Raw genomic sequence first — 22,205 nt, forward strand, 5'->3', positions numbered from 1 at the left:
TTGAAAATATTTTCAGTATTTAAATACATTTTTCATTTATATTAAAAAATGCAGGGATTGATTCTCAGATATTGCATCTGTAGGTTACAATCTTGATCTCCATCATTTGACCAGTCTGTGCTTCCCATGGAAAAGCGCTGAAACCACAGTAACAGCCTGAATTACTTAGAGATTTAGGGAGAGATTAACCCAGCTTTCCAGTAACAGAAGTATTTTCTCAAAAGCTCACAGAGGTCATGACTAGCTTGAACGACATACTGTTTATTACATTCAGGACAGTGACAAAATGCAAGTTAGATAAACAAGGTAATTCAGCACAGCAAAAACAGTGTTGTGAATTTCATACCTCACTCAGCTCTTCAAAATACAACAGCCTGTTTCTCCACAGCAATCACAAGCAATCATATTCCTTTCAACTACAGTAGCTCATACACACCATAAAGTAGGCCAGGAGTTGCCAGAAAGCCCTTGTCTTGATGAAAGCATATGCCAGCCCTCTTCCTGCAGCTTCACATCCAACAAGATCTCCGCAGCACACAGGAACAGTAAAATGTCAGACAAGGATGAAGGATGAACACAATCCAGAAAGTTAGCTGAAGGGTGTAATCATCTGTGTGATACTGACTTGGAGAAACAGAAAGCAAACAGGGTAAAAACCTCAAGGATGGACAGAGCAGAAAGCACATCCTTCCACTTACTACTATTTTTACAGTGGACCTGAGTGACTTGTTGTTTGTGAAAACTTCACTGTGCAAGGTGTAATTTCATATGCAGTATAGAAAGAATGTCCCAAATCCAAAGCTATATATATATATATATATATATATATATACACACACACACTTATATGTATATTCCATATGAACATTAAGAACCCAAAAGACAGACAAGATAAAAATAGTATTGAAGGTTACAACACACTAGGGAGCCTTTCAAGCTGCTCACAATATTCACCCTTACAGCAATTGAAGGGTAAGCACCAGGAGAGATGGTAGAAACTTTTAAAGCCTACTGGTGGCTTTTTATTTTTCCTTTCGTAATCAGATGTAGATATAGAGATTAGCATAACATAATAAACAGTGAAATTCATCTCTGTTTGTATTTATTCCTTGACAAATAAGCAAATATGAAATATACTCTGTTTCACATCTAACCAGAATGATTCCAGTTTCCACCAAATCTGTTTTCTCCAGTAAACAGCACACAGCAGGAAAATCCCAAGAGTGTTAAATAGATGTTTGGAGAGCACACCTCCATAGGTACTCAATTGATTATGAAAACTAGATACACAGCAAAACATTCCTTACAAAAATCTTCACAGATTGATACAACAGACTAGGACCTGGTACTCGTTGTAGAGAAATCATGTGTTCATCTGAAGGGGACATTAAATACATTAATACATTAATCACCTAATGGCAACAATCTACTTAACCAAAAAAAAAAAAAAAAAAAAAAAAAAGTCATGGCAAAGTAGCTTTTGAAATAATGAAAAATAATGCAATGTGGGAGGGCTGCACCAAAAAAAATGCTTCCTACTTTATTATGGTCATCCATGATGTCAGCGATGGATGTTGATGGTATGGCAGTAGAAGCTGAATCTTCCCACCAATATTTGGCTACATTTTGTTGCTGTGTGACATATGGCAGCAAAGGGGCAGTCTGACAAAATGACAATCTGATGCTGAACTGCAGAATGAAGCAAAGCTGTGTCATTTCATTCCTAAGTGCGGAAAACGTGGCACCCATTACAATTCACCAACACTTGATGAACATTTATGGAGATCAAACAGCGGATGGGAGCACAATGAGCTGGTGAATAGTTGGGTTCAGTAGTGGCAACAAAAACATGAAAGACAAGCTACATTCTGGATGGCCATGTAGTCTTTTATGAGCGCAGCTTGCAGACTCTCGTGCATTTTTTATAGCAACTACTAAGTGGTGGTGACTATGTTGAAAAACAGTGTTCTGTAGATGAGAATTTGTTTGATCAAGTAGTGTTATTGTTCTCGTTATAGCTGTTTTAATTTGAAAAGAACAGGATGCATGACCTTCAGAACAACCTACTTATATTGAGCCTATACATACCGCTAGTGACAGGTGTCTTTTCCTCAGTACCATGAATGGATGTAGAATATGATTCTGCATTTACACTGACTTCAAGTAAAGATTGTAGGACAGTGAATAAAGAGAATTACATTTTTTGCACAATAGCTTTTGACTTGGGAATCCCCCCCCAAAACAAAACCCATCTAAGCAGCATATTCTGCTTAATTTACTTTGATATGTGAAGATTAACTCTAGGGAAATAAAAATAAGGCATTCAAGGATTCTTTTCACCACCTCTGTAATTGTTTCTATTGTCATAGATTTATTAAATCCCTCTAGTAAATCTCTAAGTATTATAGATTTGTGGCATTCAAGATAATAAAAAGCCCTTGAAACACAGCTTTCCTGCATTATTATTATTCATAATTGATAAATTACAAAAGGGCTAATACACACATACAGCAACCCGAGTACAACTAGTACTAACTGAAGCACAACTAACATGAACAGATGCAAAACTATCACAGTTTCAAGGCAAGAATTCCAGGTTAGAAAGGATGCTTCACCTTGGAGTCAACCCTGTTGTCCCCAGCATACCACTATATCTCAGCTGAAATTTTTTTTCCCAACAAACAGGTGCATTTCCTGCACGCAAGCTCAGCACATGGTTTCACTGGAATGCAGTAATACAAACCTGTCTAGCAGAGCAAATCAAGCTCATTTTAAGCTCTTGAATAAACACTACACAGCAGTCTGTCCAACCTGTTTTTTGAAGTAAATAACAACATGAGTAAGTTTTTGCTTTTGCTACTTGTGCCAAGCACTCATATCTTATTTTTCACAGTTCAGGACAAACATCGTTTGTATGCTTATTCTCTACATTGTTCTTCAACATCAGTTGTGATCAGCTACAGATAAGAAACATAATGTGCTTTCTGAATGCTAGTACTAAAGTACTGAAACTTATGCTTCCATACATAATAAGTTCCCCCTGTCACAACTTTACTTTACTTTATTTTCAAGCTTATTCTCTACTAGAGCAACAAATCACTGAAAAACATTGGTAGGATTGCACACTTTGGTTTATTTGGATCTTGTCTTAGTTATTAATTGCTCAGTGTTGTGCTATCACATAGGAAAACACATGCCTCTATCTGAAGCTTCTCTACTTCCTACACCTTTTTAACCTAGAAGAATCAAAGAGATGCTCACCATTAATGTGATTCACTACAGTTTCCCATCTTTAACTGGTACCTGTAACAGGCAACTTTCATCCAGATTACAAACCACAGCAGCAGCATTTGTCTGAGCTTTCCTCATCCTTTTCCAACACACAATGCACAGAAGTCAAACCTGGCCTTCTTTGACTCTTATGACAGATTCACTGCCTGTCAATGAAAACAAACTTAATACAGCGCCCATTACCCTTCAGTCAAAAGCTGAGTTGAACAAAAACTCCATACCTGCAACATCCTTCCTAGACGACTTCAGTTAGTTAAGTATTAAAAAACAAAATCAAGCCTTCAGGTGGTGCAAACAAAACTAGTATATGGGCCGAACAAATCAATTCTCAGGAGCCAAGCATCAGTCCAACACCCTGAATGAGTGCTCCACCCCCAACTTTTGGAAAAGGTCATGGAAAAATAACCTAGGGGGAAGGAGGAAGATCATCAAAAAGTAAATTAAAAAAGATTAAGAAAGCCTCTCAGGCTTTTTTTCTCACATATCATTATGAATATCAGATCTAACAAGGTTTAGTTTCCAATAGGTTCGCATGCTGTGGTTAGCTCATTTCAATGTAAGAAGCTCCCAGCAGCCAGGACATGTACAAGAATCCTCTTCTAGGTCAACTCTTTGATACTAAACAAAGAATGAGCTTACCAGGCAGCTCCTCTCTCAACCAGAGATCTCACAACAGCTTCTTCCTTCCCTCAAATTTCATAATGCTTACTAAAGCCTTAACTAAGGTTTGAGACTTCTTTCATGCTTCTTTCACCAAATCTTTGCAAGCTTCATGCTCTACTTCTGGGACAGAGAGCAAGATTCAAGAGGAATGGAGGAGAACCAACAATATACCACTGCTAAAAACACTGCAGTTCATAAGCTGTCACGATGTCAGCCCGTTCCGTCTCTCACTCAGCATTGGCAGTTACTGCTCAGCACAATACAAGGCCAAACAGGAGGTATGGGCAATAGCGCATTTGGCTCCACCAAAGGAAGCAGTATTGTGACACTAGCTGAGGATCTGGTCCCACAAGCACTTGCGAACAGCTCTTAATTTCTTCATTGTTTATTACCTTTAAAACATCTACATACATTTCATATATTTAATAAATTAAAAAAAAAAAAAAAAATGCAAACCAGTAGTAAGAACCCCACACAAGCAACAGAAGAGCTCAAACTCTGGTTTTTCTGTTACTGTTTTTTTTTTTTTTTTTTTTCAGTTGTTGTTGTTTTGTTTCTGATGATGATATTTGGTGAAGCATCATTTTCACTGTCATTTCAAGCCCACTTAAATTCTCAAAGCAGTTCTTTAGTTCTCTTGCCTCTCTCAAGCTGTTCTGTGTCATGTCACATCTTGTTTTATTTGAACTATACAAACTCTTTAGGACAAGGACTTAGTCTATATTTAGAAAACATTGCATCAAGATATAGTGCTGCATAAGTGTGTTACCATTTCTCGGGTTTTCAGCTTCAGCGTTTTGTAAGCTACATGTATTGACCCAGCCAAAGGCAAACTATAGGGGAAGAAAATAAATCCTAAACCTGAATACAGAAATGCTTCCTTTTTTTCCCCCTTCATCTATTTTCAAAGGATGTAGAATCATAGTAGAACAACTTCACTGTAGGTTCTTAACCAAATGAAAACGTATAAAAGTGGGTACACTAAAGTTTCTCACAATATTTTGCAGTAGTAAGTACTTGCTTACCTTCTTCAATAAATAGTATCACCCTGAGGCCATTTTTAACCGTGGCTGTAATGTGAGCAGTGCTAATACACAGCTTTCAGAAGCGTGCTGCACATAACACATTAAACTACCTCAAAACAGAGTAAGTAGTATTTTTTTTGTTTTATTATCTTTTCCACTCCTCAGTTATTAGAGAACCGGGAGTGGATTTTAAAAGCTGAACGTATTTTTGGATTTTACTGCAGCGAAGCAAGTAAATGACAACTAGAACGGAGCCTACCTTACAACTGAAAGCAATGCTTACTTTCTACCTTCCACAAATACTTATATTATATGCAAATATACATTTCAATGTGCTATTTACCCAGAAAATTGATCCCTAAGGTGCCTAGAGTATAACAATGATCCCTCCCAGCCAAGTAATAGATGTGTTAGCTATAAACTTCATTCAAGTTCTATAATGCCATAGTCTACATCATCTGTTAACATTACTAATTTGAAACTGCTGTAGGCATAAATGATCTTTGTCTCTTGACAAAAAAGCTTCAGATTCATTATCAAGATATCAGGCTTTATCTCATAGGGCAACTTCTTTCATAGCCTTAGCTTAACAAACTCTAAACAAACCAAGTTCAGAGTAACTTCTCCGTATATTATTACACATATGTGTAGCAGAGCTGCAGATCTAACAGTCTAGAACAGCCCTGTTGCTTCTGGTTCCCATTTCTGCCTGTTAGAAGTTTAATCTAAAACAAAACCTACCTTTAACAGACAGAACTCCCAATTTGCATATTACCATCTTAATGAGAGACATGAGTCAGTAGTGGTATAAAATTCACAGAGGATGTGGCAAAGACAGTCAGCCACCAGAAACCCATTTGACCAAGATCAGGATGTTAATATGAGGGCTTAAGAAAGGATAGAGATTACTTTGCAGCTAATGTGACTAATCCCTGAATTTCTTCTGGCAACCTCTTTGTGGAAGGGTAGAACAAAGAGTCAGGAGAACAGAACAGCTGATTTTACTTTCATTCCCCACCAACTCTCCTCTGCCTTTTTTTATTTCTCCCATCTCAGCAGATGCCCAAGAGTCTACCAGCTATGAAACAGATTAGCAGATAAAAAGAAGTCATTTGTAGTGTCAGCTCCTAACAGTTGACAAACTTACTCATCTGTGTTCCTTTTATTTCCTCCCCATGTACTCCATATGCATGCTTTCCACAACTCTGAACTTGATTTTGAGATACGGCTTTTCCAAACCTCATATGCTTCCTACTGCTTTCCTATATTTTTCCTCTGAATATTTAAAATCGAGGCGAGCATTTTAACATCTTTGGTATTTTTAAACTCTGCTCTAGTTGAGTTTTGTCAAAACTATAAATATCTTGTTTCCCACTTGGCATTGCACCTTAGTATAATTGCCATTAGTACAGGCTAGGTGCCTCTAGGTACCGATCAGTTTATTTTCAGACACACTGAACTTAATTCATGTCTCTTGCATTTGCAGTGCTTCAGACATTCTGAAATTCCTTTTTCTATTATTCAAGACTTTCAAAACATCATAAGAAATATTGAGATAGCTTTATTTTTAGTGACACTAAGAATTCAATAATGAGACAAAAGAGAAAACCAAGACAGCAAGTCACATGCTTAGTAACTTCTGGAAAAATTCAATTAAAAAATAATTACATACAAAGTAAACTACAGCGATTATAAAATATTATTTAAGGTTATAATCAAGATCTCATTAAAATCAGTAGCAGTTTAACCATTGCCTTACAGAGATCAACTTTTCCAAAGGAGCTTATGGCGGATACATAAAAATTGGATTGGAAATAGTAACAAATCAGGATTCTTCAGTCTTTTATCCACAGTATGGTGACTGCACCTACACCTGTAAGACACTGGATAATTCACACATGACAAAACCACATTATTTTGTGGAGCCTGCAAAACTTTGCAAACAGCATTCCTTATGCCACATCTACTTTCACATTGGAAAGCGGCAAAACTAAAAGTAAATAGAAAGTATCCATCCACATAAGGTTCCTTAGCAGTTCCTTAATCTCTAAGAGAAGGAATGTACACAGAGCAATTAGTATGCCTTCCTACAGTGTCTCTGAAAGACAGTCATAGAATCACAGAATGACGTGGGTTGGATGGGATCCAGAGATCACCTAGTTCTGATCCCTTGCCATGGGCAGAGTTGCCAGCCACTAGGTCAGATTGCCCAGGAGCCCATCAAGCCTGGCCTCGAACTCCTCCAGGGATGGGATATCCACAGCCTGTCTGGATGGCCAGTGACATCACCACACACTAAGTGAAGAATTCCTTCACAGGATCTAATCTAAACCTCCCTTCTTTCAGTTTAAACCCATTTCCCCTTGTCCTATCACTATCTATCTACCAGCATAAAGAGATTGGTTCACGTCGTGAAAGATTTCAGTGTGGTCTCTCCAGAGTCTTCTCTTCCCCAAGCTAAAAAACACCAACTCCCTCTATCTTTCTTCAAAGGATAAGTGCTCCAGCCCATTGACCTCCTCTGAGCCTGCTCCAAAAGCTTTGCATCCTTTCTGTACTGGGAGCTCCAGACCTGGACGCAGTAATCTAGATGGGGCCTCACAAGGGCAGAGTAGAGGAGGACGATCATCTCCCTCTCCCTGCTGGCCACCCCTCTCTTGATGCAGACCAGGATATTGTTGGCCCTCTGGGCTGCAAGAAACTGCTGGCTCATGTCCAGCTTCTCATCCGTCAGGATCTCCAAGTCCTTCCCAGCAGGGTAAGTGTGCTTTCACGTATTAATGTTGTGTGGTATGTTTTGGGTTTGTTTGTTTGCTTAATGTAGTCTTGTAACAAGAGATTATACCACAATATTCACATTTCTACGTATATAGGAAAACTACCATGTGTGTTATGTGAAGTCAGTCCATAAATGCCATTTTCCCACACATGCTGAGTGCCTCAATAAATGTAAGATTTTAATATCTAGAATTACTACAAAATTAACATGCATCAATATATATCCAATAATATCTGTGGCTAGTTTATCATTTTAAGCACAACAGACACCATGAATTTGGCTGAGACTATTATCTGCTCTCAAGGTATTTTGGGAGGTCTGTAAAACTGGAAGAACCTGCAACAACAGAAAGCATCACATTGCTCTAAGTAAGTATGTAGAAAGCCACACCATTTTCTGAACTGGCATTTTCTACCAGTCAATTCCCTTCAGCAATATGAAGAGAAAATTATTAATATATTAGTGGTAGAACTTGCTTACTGAAGCAGTATATTAATGCTTCTGAATACTGCAAATTAAATTAACTTGTTACCACTTATATTGTTACAGTACACACATTTAATTCCTGCACAAATTTAAAAAATTAATTTTTTTCTTGTACAGACTAAGGTAACAAGTATGCTGGCAATTAATAAAAAAATGATAAACAATCTTAGTTTTTGCAGGGCAGTTATTCTACTATTCACATCAGAACAAACCCCACAGCAGTATATCTTAGAACGGCTTGGGTTTGAAGGGACCTTAAGATTATCTCTTTTCTGTCCCCCTAACACTGGTGTATCAGTGTTTTTTCACTATAACATTTGAAAAGATCACATCAAGAAGGCATATCATGAAGGAGGAGCAGAAAAGCAGCCAAAAGAACAAGAGTAAAAGAAGCCACACCAGAAAAGAACACCAAAGCTAAAAACGCATGGGAGCCAATATATTCTCTGAAGCAATTATTTGTACTATAAAAATTTAGAGGCCAAGAGCTTGCTTTTTGTTTTTTTCTTCCAGTCTGTCACAGCCGGTTAACCTCACTGGAAGACAGCAGTGACCCTCAGAAGCATTCCTGAGTGCCGAATCTCAAATTCCTGATATGCTAGAACATTATAAAAAATTAAGTGGCATATCCTTAAATAATGTAAAAAGTCATTACATTCTAGGAGTGATTGAACTACTTTCTCTGACGCTCAGCAACAAAACAAAATGCTGGAAAAGCTTTTACTCCTAGAGAGAAGTAGTTAACTGCTAGTAAAGAAACTTCAAGGAAAAAATACTGCACGATTTATACTGAAGTCCTGCTACCACACCTGCAGGCAGTTTCCACACATACAGATTATCAAAAAACAACCATACTAATACATTAAGTTAGTAAGACAAAAGTAAAACATTACTGATACAGAAATATCATCATTCCAATCTTTTATTACCTGCCAATAGTGCAATCAAGGTCTTCTTTTTTTAAACAGTTGTTTTTATGAAGATATACAGAATGTGTACAAGTGACAATAATGTACATTCCTGCTTTTTTTTTGTTGTTTTGTTTGTTGGTCATGTGTGCTTTTTTCCCCCCTTGGCAATTACTGCCCGCCCATGGTTTCCTTTTGCTTATACAACCCTTCTATAAATTATCCTTAGCATAAAATAACAATCCCTCATAGGACAGATCGTATTTCAGACAGAAACAGTCACCTCTGCAGGAAACATTAACATTTTGTTGCTACACAATGAAAAACCATACTATGTATCTCCGTCACAGAGCTGCAGTTCACACCATCTAAGTGGTAACACTCCGCCGTGCAGAAGACAAAAAGCAGTAAATAACAATAACCAGACAGTTAAGTAGCGAACAGCTGCATGGGCTTTCAGTACAACTGCATGTAAAATAGATGGCTGCTCCTCCTCAAAGTTACAGGCTCCTGCTGAAGCACAAGGATACGCACAAAATGTTACAGGTACAAGCCATGCCATGCATTTTAAGTGCTTACAGGAGCTGTATTCTACACAGCATCCCACACAACCAACAAATGCAATAGCTAAAGCCTAACACTCAAGTGTATGTACTTCATTTAACAAGGTAACACTGCCTACTGTCATTACAGAAAGTGGCCAAAAAAAAAAAAAAAAAAAAAAAAAAGTGATAATGAGAGAGCAACCCAATGAAGCTGCAAACACATTTTTTCAGGAAGCATGCATATGTAGCAGCAAGTAGACCCTGGTTTGTTTCTTTATTCCCCCCCCTCCAGTTTCAGCAAAACTACTTACACTGTGGAAGACCTGGGGCACTGAATCCTCTAACAAGCATTAACTTCTGCATGACAGAGAATGCAGCTCAGCTCCTGCCCCTAACGAGCTGGTGCTTATTCTAAAAATAAAGTATGCACTGCCTATTAATTTGACTTGAAGTCCATGAAGTTCCTTTTCCGTGAATATTTGCACCAATAGAAAAACACCACTTCATCCAGTGCTTCACCTGTTTTAATCTACCACTAATTAAAACCACATGGAAACGCCATGTTCTGAGAACATGCTATTTTTTATGATTTCCAAAATCTACCATTAAGATTATTTTCACAACATGTTTTTCTCATAACCCCACATGAAAACCATATATAGACTGCATGCAGTTTCGACCTTCCATCTACTCCAGACAGGCTAATCCAACAAAGCCACGGTGTCTTCCATGAACCTTCATGGAACCTGATAGACAACTTTCCATGAATCTTCATGGAAGAGCAGGAATTAGGCCAGATGGAGAAGACATCTCTCTTGTAATTTAGAAAACAATTCATCTAGCAACCAAAACCACTCCCAAATCTATTTTAAAGTTGTTTACTGTCCAGCCATTTACTAGAAATATTTGAGGCATTAGGTTTGAATCAGGAGAAACATTAAGCGTATGCATGCAGCTTAAGCAGCACAACTGTGCTTTTGTGCAACCACACACTGAGACACAGATACAAAATTTCACCTTCTCAGCATTTTAAATGACTCACAGACTTAAGTACTGAATGCTTTCTCTCCACATGACCCAGACATGGTACACACCCACCTATTGTCTCAGGTCATCTTGTATGACTCCACGTCCATCTCTCTGCTCAGGCCCGTACCTGGCTCTCCCAAAGAGAGCATGAGCTGATGTACACAAACTATTCCAAAAAGTCCCACAAGACACGCAGCCAAGGACTGCATTCTATAGACTGACAAAACACTTTCCTACTCAACTAAATCATCCCAATGAGCAGCCTGAGAAACTGCAGCAAAATATCAGCATCTAAAAGAAAATGGATCTGCCACCATTAGTAAGAAAACTAAGCTCAGCTCTTGTCAGCAACCTTTCCCAGCGGGGCTGGGTAAAGTTTCTATTTGTATCTGCTTCTTTCTAAGAAAGAAAAGCAAATAAATAAATAAATGACACAACCACACCACCACCAACACCGCAGCATTCTTTTCAGAAAACAAATAAAAACTGAACTACAAGGCAAACACAAACAGCATAAATTGACGCTTGTTCTACTTCTTTCTGTTTCCAAATACTGAGCTACTGAGGTCCAGACAGTCTTCACAAGAGCAGAGGATCTGCTTGCCTGCTATGTTCTTCAGCAGTTCTATACACTCATTTAAGTACAAAGCAATCCAGAAGCTGGAAACGCACGTTAAGATGACAAGCCAAAACACCACAGATACCATCGTACCCTTAACTTCAGTGGATAAATAAACTCCAAGCAGAAAACTTCCCTTGTTGTTGGCACAACACACTTCAACATAGTCTGGACAGCCACATTACCTTCTCCAGAGTTGTTCTCTGCTTGGGATACCACAGAAGATCAACAACCTCAGAGCGAAAAGTCAACTTCACGTCCCCTAGAGGGCTTTCTAAAGCTAAACCTCTGGGCAATTTCAGGACTGAGTTAGCCTTTTGCATTCCATCTCTAAGACAGCATTCTTGAAATATACCTTTTTTTTTTTTTTTTTTTTTTTTTAATTTTTTTAAAATTTTAAATTTCACTTTTTTTTTTTTTTTTTTTTTTTTTTTACTGTTTCTGCAATAATACAGTTCTATGGTAGCCTCAGAAATCGAGGGTAAAGACAATCACCAATGCAAAAAAGGTTCTTACATTATTATTACTTCTAGCTAGAGAAATACAAATCCTGTTGTCCTTTTACACTAATTGCATTTGTACTACACACATACATCGACCAGCCATACACAAGTCTTCCTAAATGATTAGGTGCAACGTCTTACTATCTCAGCTTTTCTAGTTCATTAATATTTCACTTTTATATATTCCTCAGCTGCTTTTACAACATGTTCCCTTCTCTGCCTCTTAAGTGTGAGCACGGAGAGTTGTTTGAAGTAGCTTATAGACCTCGCCTCACACCCCCACCTCCGTGCCCCCTGAGAGTTCAACACTTCAAGTGCAATACATACCAGAGAGAAAAAACACATCTGGCACAGAAAAGGATAAGAAGAGATGTTGAGTCTCCCTTCAAGTTGCATTCAACTATAAAGGTGGGCAATCAGAAAATAAAGCAGACTACAATCTTTTTGCTGAGACGTTTACTGTCATCAGCCTCAAAGACAAGAGGGAGACGCGCAGCTCAGAGGGTTCTCTTCTCTGTGGAAAAACAGACCCACCCTGTTCCTCAGAAAGAAGACTTGCCGCAACTTTCTCTGCCTTGCAGAAACGTGAAAGGTCACCTCCTTCACCCAGGAGAAACCACGCAGCATTCAGCCAGAGGAAGCTCGGGATTTCCACAAACCCGGTCCATAATAGGCAGCAGCACCACCACCATCTGCTCCACCTTCTGAACGTGCCATGTGCTTTTGGAAAACACAGGCAGAGCCCTCGGCTCTTGCCCCCAACCCAGCCCTGCGCCAAAGCCGCCCACGTTTCTGAAAGCACTTCTCTTCCTACCATCCCCACGGGTTCATCTCACATCCCTTCGTAAATAACAATAAATAAACAGCAAGACGCAACGCCCGAAAGGAACGAGGAAAGGACCCGCTGTCCCCGCTGACCCGCAGCCATGCCGCCGGCCCCTCCCGGGGACACCTGCGGGCGCTGAGCCCCGTCCGCCCCACCACAAAGCGGTTCGCACCGTTGCCTGCCCCCTCTCCGCCGCCCTCGTTAATCCCCAGCGCTCCCGGGGCTCGGCGTGGGGCTGCGGCAGCGCCGATCCTGCCTCCGGCTGGGAGCCGCCCCGGCAGCGGGGAAGGACGGCGGACTCGGCACGGAGGCGCGGGTGGGCCGCCCCGGGGCGATACCCTCCGCATCACCTCCGCACCTGGCACCGCGGGGCGCCCCCCCCCCCGCGCACCCGCCCGCTTCCCCAGCCTCGCGCTGCTCCCCGGAGCACCCCGCGGCCTGCGATGCCGCCCGGGGAAGGACCAGGGACGCGTTATACCTGGCCGGGCTCCTCCGGCAACCGGCGGTGGTTGGGGACCCCCGCTGCGGTGCTGCGATGCTGCTGCGCCGCGGCCGCCACCACCTCTCCGCCCGCGCGCCGCGGATCTCCGGGCGGCTTCCTGCGTCCCCTCCCGACTGGGGGGTGAATAATCCGGCCGGGGTCAGGCAGTCACGCTGCGGCTGCGGGCTGCGTGTGCGGAGCGGCGGCGTGTGGGCAGAGAGCGAGCGGGCGGGGGCGGGCCGGGGCGGTGCTTCCGCGTGTGTACCGGCGCGGGGCGGTGCGCGGGCGCTGGGTGGCGGCTGTCCCCGCGCGTGGCGTGGGCGTGTGGGCACCGCGCCCCTGCGTGCCTCCCGCAGCTTGCAGCGCCGAGCGGGGAAAGCCCGAGCCCCACCCCAGTCTCAGTTCGGCCCTGCCCCGGTGTACTGATGCTCACCATCTGCTCGAGGGTTTATTTTTTTCTGCTGCACGCCAGTCTGATTTCACTTCCTCATCCTCTCCTCCGATGTGTGTGTTGTGATTATTTCTCAATGGAGCTTGCCTATCGCAATCCAGGAGCATCACGGTGCTCGATTAATGGAATGGGGAGAGAGCACTAAGAAAGTGGTGGCCATACGACAGGCAAGGTCTCGTTTGTATTAACACAGCAATGGTGCAACTGGAATATTGGGGTCAAGGCAGCAGTTACATGGCATTTACTGCCCCTGTTCCATTCAGAAAGAAGTGGTAAAACAGAGGAACTGTTATTGATAGGACATGAGGTAATGGCCTCAAGTTGTGCAGGGGAGATTCAGATTGGGTATTAAGAAGAATTTCTTCTCGGAAGGAGTGATTGGGCACTGGAATGGGCTCCCCAGGGAGGTGGTGGAGTCACTGTCCTTGGAGGTGTTCAGCAAATGTGACGACGTGGCACTGAGGGACACAGTTGAGTGGGCATGGTGATGTTGAGTTGATGGCTGGACTAGATGGCCACCTCAGTGGCCTTTGCCAACCTTAATAATTCTATAATTTTAAACTTTAAGAAATATAATTGAGTTTTCATAATATGTTTGTCTTGTCAACTTATATAGCATCATCAGAATCAACCACTCATTTTTATATGTGACAATCAGTCAAACACATTTACTGCTCCAATCTGTGATATGTAACAACAAAAACCTAGAGGTGTTTCCATTTCTTCCTGGGCCAGATAATAAACCTAAAGCAGATCAAGTGTTCTATGCTCACAGGGGACCAACAGGGGTATGCTGCACACAGTGATGCTACATGGACAGAAACAGGTTTTTCATAACCCATTATCCACATCTAAAAATGTCAAAAATCTCATGAGACACAGCCTCAAGAATAGGTGATCATCATTCACAATGCTGATAGTCACAATTTGGGAATTTCAAACAGGAGTACATGGTAGCCAAAAAGTGTTACTGAGTGTTCACGACCCAGCCAAGCACACAGGCAACTCTATACACATGAGTCGTCTTAATGAAGTCTAAGACTTTTGCCATAATTAAAATGAAATATCTGCTTAGCCACTTTATGAAGCTCAGACAGCCTTGAAGCCAGAGGCAGAGGAATCCAGATTTCGCTGAATCAGGGTTCTCCCAAGAGCCTTGCACAGTTTCTCAACTTCATTTCTTATCCTTCTCCTTTTTCCCTGCATTCAGTATGAGCCTCCTAATGGTTAACCCCAACTTTCCAGCACATTTGTATAAGCTATACTGCCTGCTGCTGCCCCAAAAGATGAACTATGTGATTAAGCTGCACTTCCAGACACATTTGCAACTGATGCTTCCAGTGCTGCTAGGAAGGCTTTGGTCAGCCCAGTGACAGAGGCAGGATTGCCAGCAGCTAGAGATTGCACAGCATAATGGCAGTTTTTAAAGGAAAAAAAAAAAAAAAAAAAAAAAAAAGGTAATAAATCTAAGCATTAAGCAGTACCTGTTTTGAAGTGGGTTTGCTAATGGAAAACTCAGCAGATAGGTATGGGAGCTATGAGAGGAGGAAGGTTTGTGGCCACCACACCCTAGGCCTTCCCAAGCACCCATAAAATGATTATCTTCTCCCACCCATGTTCTGCTGGCCTGGCTACGGTGACTTTTGGAGAAAGCCTCTCTGTACGACAGGTATTCCACCAAACAAATAATCCAGTTTTGTAACACAACAAAGCCTCATGAGGTAATTCCAGATTTGGAGATTAACAGAGTCAACAGGAACAATACATTCTTTCTGAGAAATAAATGTCCAAAAAAAAGTGTCACTACAGTGACAAGTCTGATTTCCTTGCATTGTCTGTCATCTGTTTCTATTCCCTCTCTGTTTGAGTTCATTCCATGTTTCCTGCCTAATGGTTTCACATGATCTCCTGTCAGAGATTCTCTGCTTGAGTTAGAGTGGTTCTGCTTGAGTGATCCTAACTGCACTGAGTCTGGGGCTGGCCACAGCTATAGAAATACTTGGGGGGTAAAACAGATTCATCTCTGTTTTGTAGAAGCTTATAATAAATCCTAAAATAACTGGTTCTGTGAGAACAACTGGCCATGCTGAGCTCTGATTCAAAGCCGGGGGCTCTGACTTAACCTCAGCACTGGGATACTCTGGGCACATCAAGAGGGGATGCATCGTTGTCTGGACTTCACTGAAGGTTTTGCTATTTGAGCCTGGTTGGCACTGGATGGAGGTGCTGCTGCTTCACACTAACCACGAAGCGCTGTAGTCCAGTCCCAGTTTACCACCACAGGAGAAAGCAAAGGAGGCCTTTTGTACCAAACTGCTTCCACTCCGTCTTCAAGAATCATCTGTTCAGTGAAGCAGTGCCACACTGATCAGTATGTATTGGTTTCGCATTGCGTGTGATCATATCCACTTGCACCCTTGGAGCAAGGTTTAATTGAGTGACCTTCCACTTGCTGTATAGTGCCACACATGTGACATACTGCAAAAATAGTCACTAACACTGGTCAGTTTGTTAGAAACGATGAATTTCATCATGCTGACATTAATATCTCGAAGGAGGTCAAAGTCTGCTTTAGTTAATCACAAAAGAATAGTAATCTGAAGCAGTTTTTAATTAATGTTCATGGGGTTTGTCCCCTGCTTTTAAATTGGTTGTAAATTGATTTATAGTCGCTGTCACTGGGCTCCCTCAGTGTCAGTGGCACAAACGACACCGCTTTTTTTTGCAAGGTAACTACCACCACTACTAGGGTCAGAAAGAACAATGACAATGGAAGCATATAATTTCAATTCACTCAACAAGAGAAATTCTCAGTACACTCTCAAAATTTAGCTTATTAAATTGAATGAAGAGCTTTTTTTTATTACTTCACCAGCAAGATATTTGACAAAGAACAGAACAGAGTAGGATAGAAGAGAACAGAATAGAATAGGACTGTTTGGAAGGGAATTACAAAGATCATCAAGTCCAACTGACTGACTAGTTAGAGTACTACTCAAAACACATTATTAAGGACAACATCCACATGTCTCTTAAATACAGACAGGCATGAGGCCAAAAAATCTTGATGAAAATACCTTCACTCCTAACTCAGAGGGGTATTTTCACAGTACAGTCCATTTGTACTGGCTGAAGGTCTGACCCTGCAGTAGATGAACCAACTCGTGGCTTTCATTGTTATCCCTGAATCTCCACACGGGTACTGAAGACTCAAAAGGACTTGGGCACTATATTTTTATGAAGAGCAGCTTAATGGAAGGATCCAATCCATGCTGTGTGTTTGCATTTCTTTTTATTTAGACAACAAAAGCCTGCATATAGTCGGTTTGACTTTTCGTTCTGATCTCTTTCAGGATTCTTATGTTAGAATGTGTTGGTTCTCCAGACTACCAGTGTTTCTTTGTGATTTGTCTGTTGTGTTATTTGTATTTAAATTGTGGAAATATTTTGGTTTGTCTAGCAATTTTTAAAGTTCATTTTTATAACATTTACATGCTAGGCAAAATTGAAGTTGACAAGCATTCTTTTCAGTGTTGTTATTTACCCATTGTACAAAATGGGAATGGGAAGGAAACCTGCTGGAAGGGAAAACTGCATTTCTATTTGAAACAGATTGATTGTTAACACTGAAAACATAGTCTGAGGGTAGTATTCTGTACCAGGAAATAAAGGATTATAATAAAGTATTGCATGCCTCATTTTATCATATCTGCAACTCTAATGCATCATCACAGCAGGAGCTTTCCACAGTATGACTGAACCTGGGGGTCTGAGCAAATTCTGCAGTTAAGACTCATTAATTAGTTTTGCCTTAGGACTAGGCAGCGCCTAAAGTTGTTCAGTTAGCATGGAATTATGAAAGTTTTCCTCATCTGTCTAGTGAGCAGCAACTTCTATGCTATGCGTACAGAAGACCACACACAAGGCATATGAAAGAAAGACATCATCTGAGACAGTGCAGAGGAATGCAGGATGTCCAGGAATTTATACATAGAAACATATAAGGTACAGTCACTTTACTGCTCAAAGCTGTAAGAGGAACGCCTCTTTGCCTTCCTAGATATCTTTACAGGATTAATACAAAAAAGTTGGGAAAAAAATTATAAAATCTATTTTATTATAGTGTTACTAAGCTTGTATTATTTATACCAGCATCTTGGTAATACCTAGAAAAACGTATAAGGTTATTCAGTTATTGATGTTTTCCCAAAAGCCTTTCAGTTCGGTGTCCAGTAGGAGGCATCTACCTGGAAAAACTTCCTGGGATTAAATACCCTAAAGCTTTTGAGTCTTTCGTGTCATCACTCTACAGCCCTACATCTCTGCTATGTGCAGTCATATAGTCAACAATAATTTGGAAAGCTGCACAAGCATGATCACCAGAGCTCACTAGAACTTTTTCAGGAAGGCAAGGCTTGTGGTCTTCATTAAAATAAATAAATAAATAAAATGATTAGCTCTTCATTTCCTCAAGGAAGTGCCCTACCTGCAGTTGGAGAGTGAATAGAATTAAATGAATCTTGTGCTTGAAAGCCCTTGCTGAGCCAAAATTAGAAGGAACCTTTCTGAATCTTACCCCTCTGTCTTTTCACAGCTCCACCCTTACTTTGTGTTTGCCACCATAGGCAGTACAGTCTCAGGCAGATGTGTATGTGATGGCAGTTTTGTTGTATATTACTTGCATAAAAAATTGCAATTGTTGTACAAGAGCGTGCAAGAGACTAGTGCCTTCAGATTTTTACTGCAGCAGGGGCAGCTTTGCTCCATCAGATACGGCGCTGGTGAGTGGAATTGTGAAGTTCCAGGAAAGAAGGCAGCAAGCCACAAGTTCTCACAATGTGCAATCAAACTGAGATGCAAAGATATGCTCAGATGGATCCATTTTCAAATCCTTGTCTATTGTGCTTCCCCTCACATTTAGTATTTGTGGAAGAGAGAACATTTTCTTTATTCAAAAATCTCATTTTAAAGTCAGATTCTGAAATTTTCTGGACATGGAAATGGACAGGGGCTGAAACCTGTGTCGTGATTCTGATGTTTGTGCAAGGTCATCTGCTGATGGCTGGAAATCCAGTCTGCTTAATGAATTTACTTGGCTTTGGCTTACATCCTAACAGATACTCTTGACTCGATTTCATGCTTTATTATTACACAGTATTGTTATGAACATTGCAAACGCTCATGATGTATCTCCCTGTCATAGTCAGTCTGAGAAAAAAATCAGCACACTTCCCCAAATATAGAAATGCTCAGTGTTACTTCATGCACTCAATATTTGAACAGGCTCATATTTTGGCTCAGGTCCCCAGAGCACACATCCCTTGCTAAGGAACATGTGTTTGGAAAAGAGGATTTGTGTTAAGGGGACAAGTCCAGGACAACTTTGCCAAAGACACTGCTGCCCCATGACTGGCAGCTGCACTTCTGCCGGGCACATTTTTCTCCCAGGTGGTATTCTCCTTAAATATCCTGAAGAATGGCAGCAGAAAAGTCTATTAACTGCATCCTCAAAAACGCAGTTATGTAAACGTGATATCCAGCATTAAACATACAAATTTTCAGTCATGTGGATTCCAAAACACTTAACAAACACGGCAGCCTGATGGATGCAGGCAGAAAGAAACCAGAAATTTTAGTTCAGTGGGTCCAAACATTACGAAATGCATACCCTTCAAAACTAAATCAATAACAAAATCCCTTCAGAATGCAGAAATTATTTCACTAATATACAGTGATAATAATTCATGTCTCACAACATTTCCTGACTTCTGCATTGCTATTTACTCTCCCCCTGAGTATAGCATTATTGTTACCACGACAATCTGTGAATAATACACAGATAATAAATAGACTCTGAGATACATGTATAGAGTAGTTATGAAATGCACATCAATATCTGCTGCCAACTCTATTTAATTTTCAGAGTTTTTGAGATTTATTTAACTCATCTGTTCCTAGAGCCCAGACAATTAAATGCTGTTGGAATGAATGTGAGATAAAAATACAAAATGAAAACCTGAGTTTCATTGCAAATAAAATGTGCCATTATATTATATGTTTTCATTAACACACACAAAAATACAGTGCGTCTTTCCCTCCCAAGGGCAACAGTAAGTTATGCCTCAACAAGCAGCATGGATTTATGTCCCTAAATGATCCTCTCTTCAATAAACATCCGTGTACTTGCCATGAAACTTGAGGAATCGTATGTGCTTCAATTAATTCCAAGATAGTTAATTAATTAATTTTTGAGAAAAAAAAAAGTATTAGATAATTATATTCATTAAATGATAATTCAAAAAAACATTAGGGCAAGCCAAAATAACCCCAACATGTGTTAGTATTTTTTTTCTGCAGTGTTAGAATAAGACATTTTAACACAAACCTATGATTTTTCTTCTTTGAATTGATCCTATAACCAAAATAATTACATTTATGATTCTTTCAGGCAGAAATTGTCACTTACTTTTTGGGGTTTTTTTTTTTACTGTTTTTAGCCCAGCATGATTCCAGTCTTCAGTGGAGATTTTAGAAAGAATATAAGCCTGAGATATTCTAGAGGGTACATAGGAGTTAGGGATTTAAATCCTACTAATTACAGGAAATTGGATGCTGGCTCCCACAGACTTCTTGTGATATTCCATGCTAAATGGATACGCTGCTTAAGACTATCTTTTCTTTTGTGTCTTTAAGAAAAAATTGTTAAATAAAAAATGAGAACTCTGAAGTAGTGTCCATAGATTTTATTTTGAAATTCTGGCTTATGACATCATGCATTGTACAAGACCAATAACTACATGAAATTTTAGTCCTATAGAAGATATACTGACTCAGTCTATCAACCCTGCTATAGAAGCTCATGAGAAAATACATGTATATTTTCATAACAGTTAAGAGAAGAACACAAACTCCCATCTGCTGAACTTGATGGCAAAGGTGCCAGTAATTTTAATGGGAGCAGCAGTGGAGTCATATCAGTGGGTGAAAAACCTGTAAGTGCAGTACTAAACACATCCCCTATGTAAGAAGGTACTTAAATTTAGAGATCCAAGAGTTTTTCCCTGCCTCTTTGCTGAAACAAGAGTTTCGGCACTAACTAATAGGAACAGAACAGGGCTTATACCTTTGAATATTGAAGTATCTATACTATTTATAGCCAGAACTAAATAAAATGCAGATGGGGGGACAGCTTCACTGCAAGAGCTTTAAACGGAGAAAGTTATGTACTAATATTTGAGGTTAACTTAAATACCATCAGAAACATGTCAAGAAAAAAACAATTGTCTGCAGCAAGTGCGCAGTTACTGAGCTGCCATAACTTAACTCCTACAGTACTGGAGGTAGCAAAAAAGATGAAGTATTAAAGTTTGTTCTTCTACAATAATGTGTTTTAATTTTTAAAAAGGTAGGAAGTTTAAAAAAAAAAAAAAAATTAGTGTAATCTACAAATAGATGGAGTGCATCCCTACTAGGATTTATGTTGTTCCAATTTCTACTACCTAGCTTTTCCACCTTTGAAGCACTAAACTGGACAAATAATTTGTTACTTGTAAATGGCAAAATGTGTCTTTAAAAGCTATTTTGGCTTGCCTTTAAAATGCTTGCAGAAATTTCTGAATTACTGTTGATAGTATATGTTGTGTTCAAAAAATAATCACTGTGAGGCCCAACTATCAACACCACTCTTCTTTAGCTTTTAAACAGTGTGAAAAAAGAGAGTGGGAGAAGAAAGGCAGCAGAAGTGCTAATGCAATTGTTTGATGTGGAGTGAGGCAAAGAGGAGGAGGCAGATATTCTGCTACTCAGGCTGTTGACAGAAAACCATTGTGCTTTATGCTTCCCACTGGCATGTGTCCTTTTCAGTGGAAAATTATTACGGCTGTATATTAAAATCTTAATGTTGATTTTATTGGTCTAATGTTGCCTTTGTGTTTTTTGTTGTTGTTTGGTTTTTTTACGTCCCTCACAAAAGGCAGAAAGGAGAGCTGTGAATGAGCCCACGCCTGCACAATTCTGCATTGGCACTTTGCCAATGGAGTGACCACTTCAAAATGTTTTCCCTTTAATTAGCGTGAAAAACAAATAGCAACCCAATTATCTGAAAGAACCCCTCGGGTTCTCTACACAGTGAGGGAAAAAATGCCACAGACATCCTCCAGTGCAGGAATACCTGGGCCGCTCCACCAGAAGACTGCTTGGCTATAAAGCCCTGAGTTTCATGACTGGTCTGCTAGTGGGTTGTTATGTTAGGATTCAAATCCTTAATGTTTTTATTCAAACGTCTCCTCTATTTTATTTATTTATTAAACAGACCCCTGGAGAGTGACTGACAACCTCGAGATGCCAAGACAGCACCAGAAATCCTAAGTAAGACCTTGGGTAAAACCCTGTTAAAGAAAGAGGACTGCAGGACTAGCTAACAGGTGGGACATATCATCAGCACAGCACTAATAATAGAAATAATGTCAGTTTTTACAGCAGCCTGCTTGGATCTAAGAGCCTCCATCTACTAAAAATCAATGACAGAATTACCTTTAACTTCAATGTTAGGTTCACTGCTGTCTGTTTTATTCCTTGGACTTGATCCAGGCTCAAGGAA

At 40.2% G+C, this 22,205-nt stretch overlaps 1 protein-coding gene across 6 annotated transcripts in view; it reads right to left on the bottom strand.

Annotated features, from left to right (window-relative positions):
• Nucleotides 1-13,231, bottom strand: part of CCSER1 (coiled-coil serine rich protein 1) — a 617,185-nt gene extending 603,954 nt beyond the window's left edge. For all 6 annotated transcript variants that reach the window (XM_042812628.1, XM_042812632.1, XM_042812630.1 and 3 more), the window contains exon 1: nt 13,153-13,231. The gene's annotated coding sequence lies outside the window, so the exon portion shown is untranslated. The remainder of the gene's footprint in view (nt 1-13,152) is intronic.
• Between the last annotated feature and the right edge of the window lie 8,974 nt (nt 13,232-22,205).

The sequence above is a fragment of the Centrocercus urophasianus genome, unplaced genomic scaffold (assembly GCF_019232065.1).
Source record: "Centrocercus urophasianus isolate 14NV4802_14NV808 unplaced genomic scaffold, USGS_Curo_1.0 seq_13, whole genome shotgun sequence".
Taxonomy (NCBI): Eukaryota; Metazoa; Chordata; class Aves; order Galliformes; family Phasianidae; genus Centrocercus; species Centrocercus urophasianus.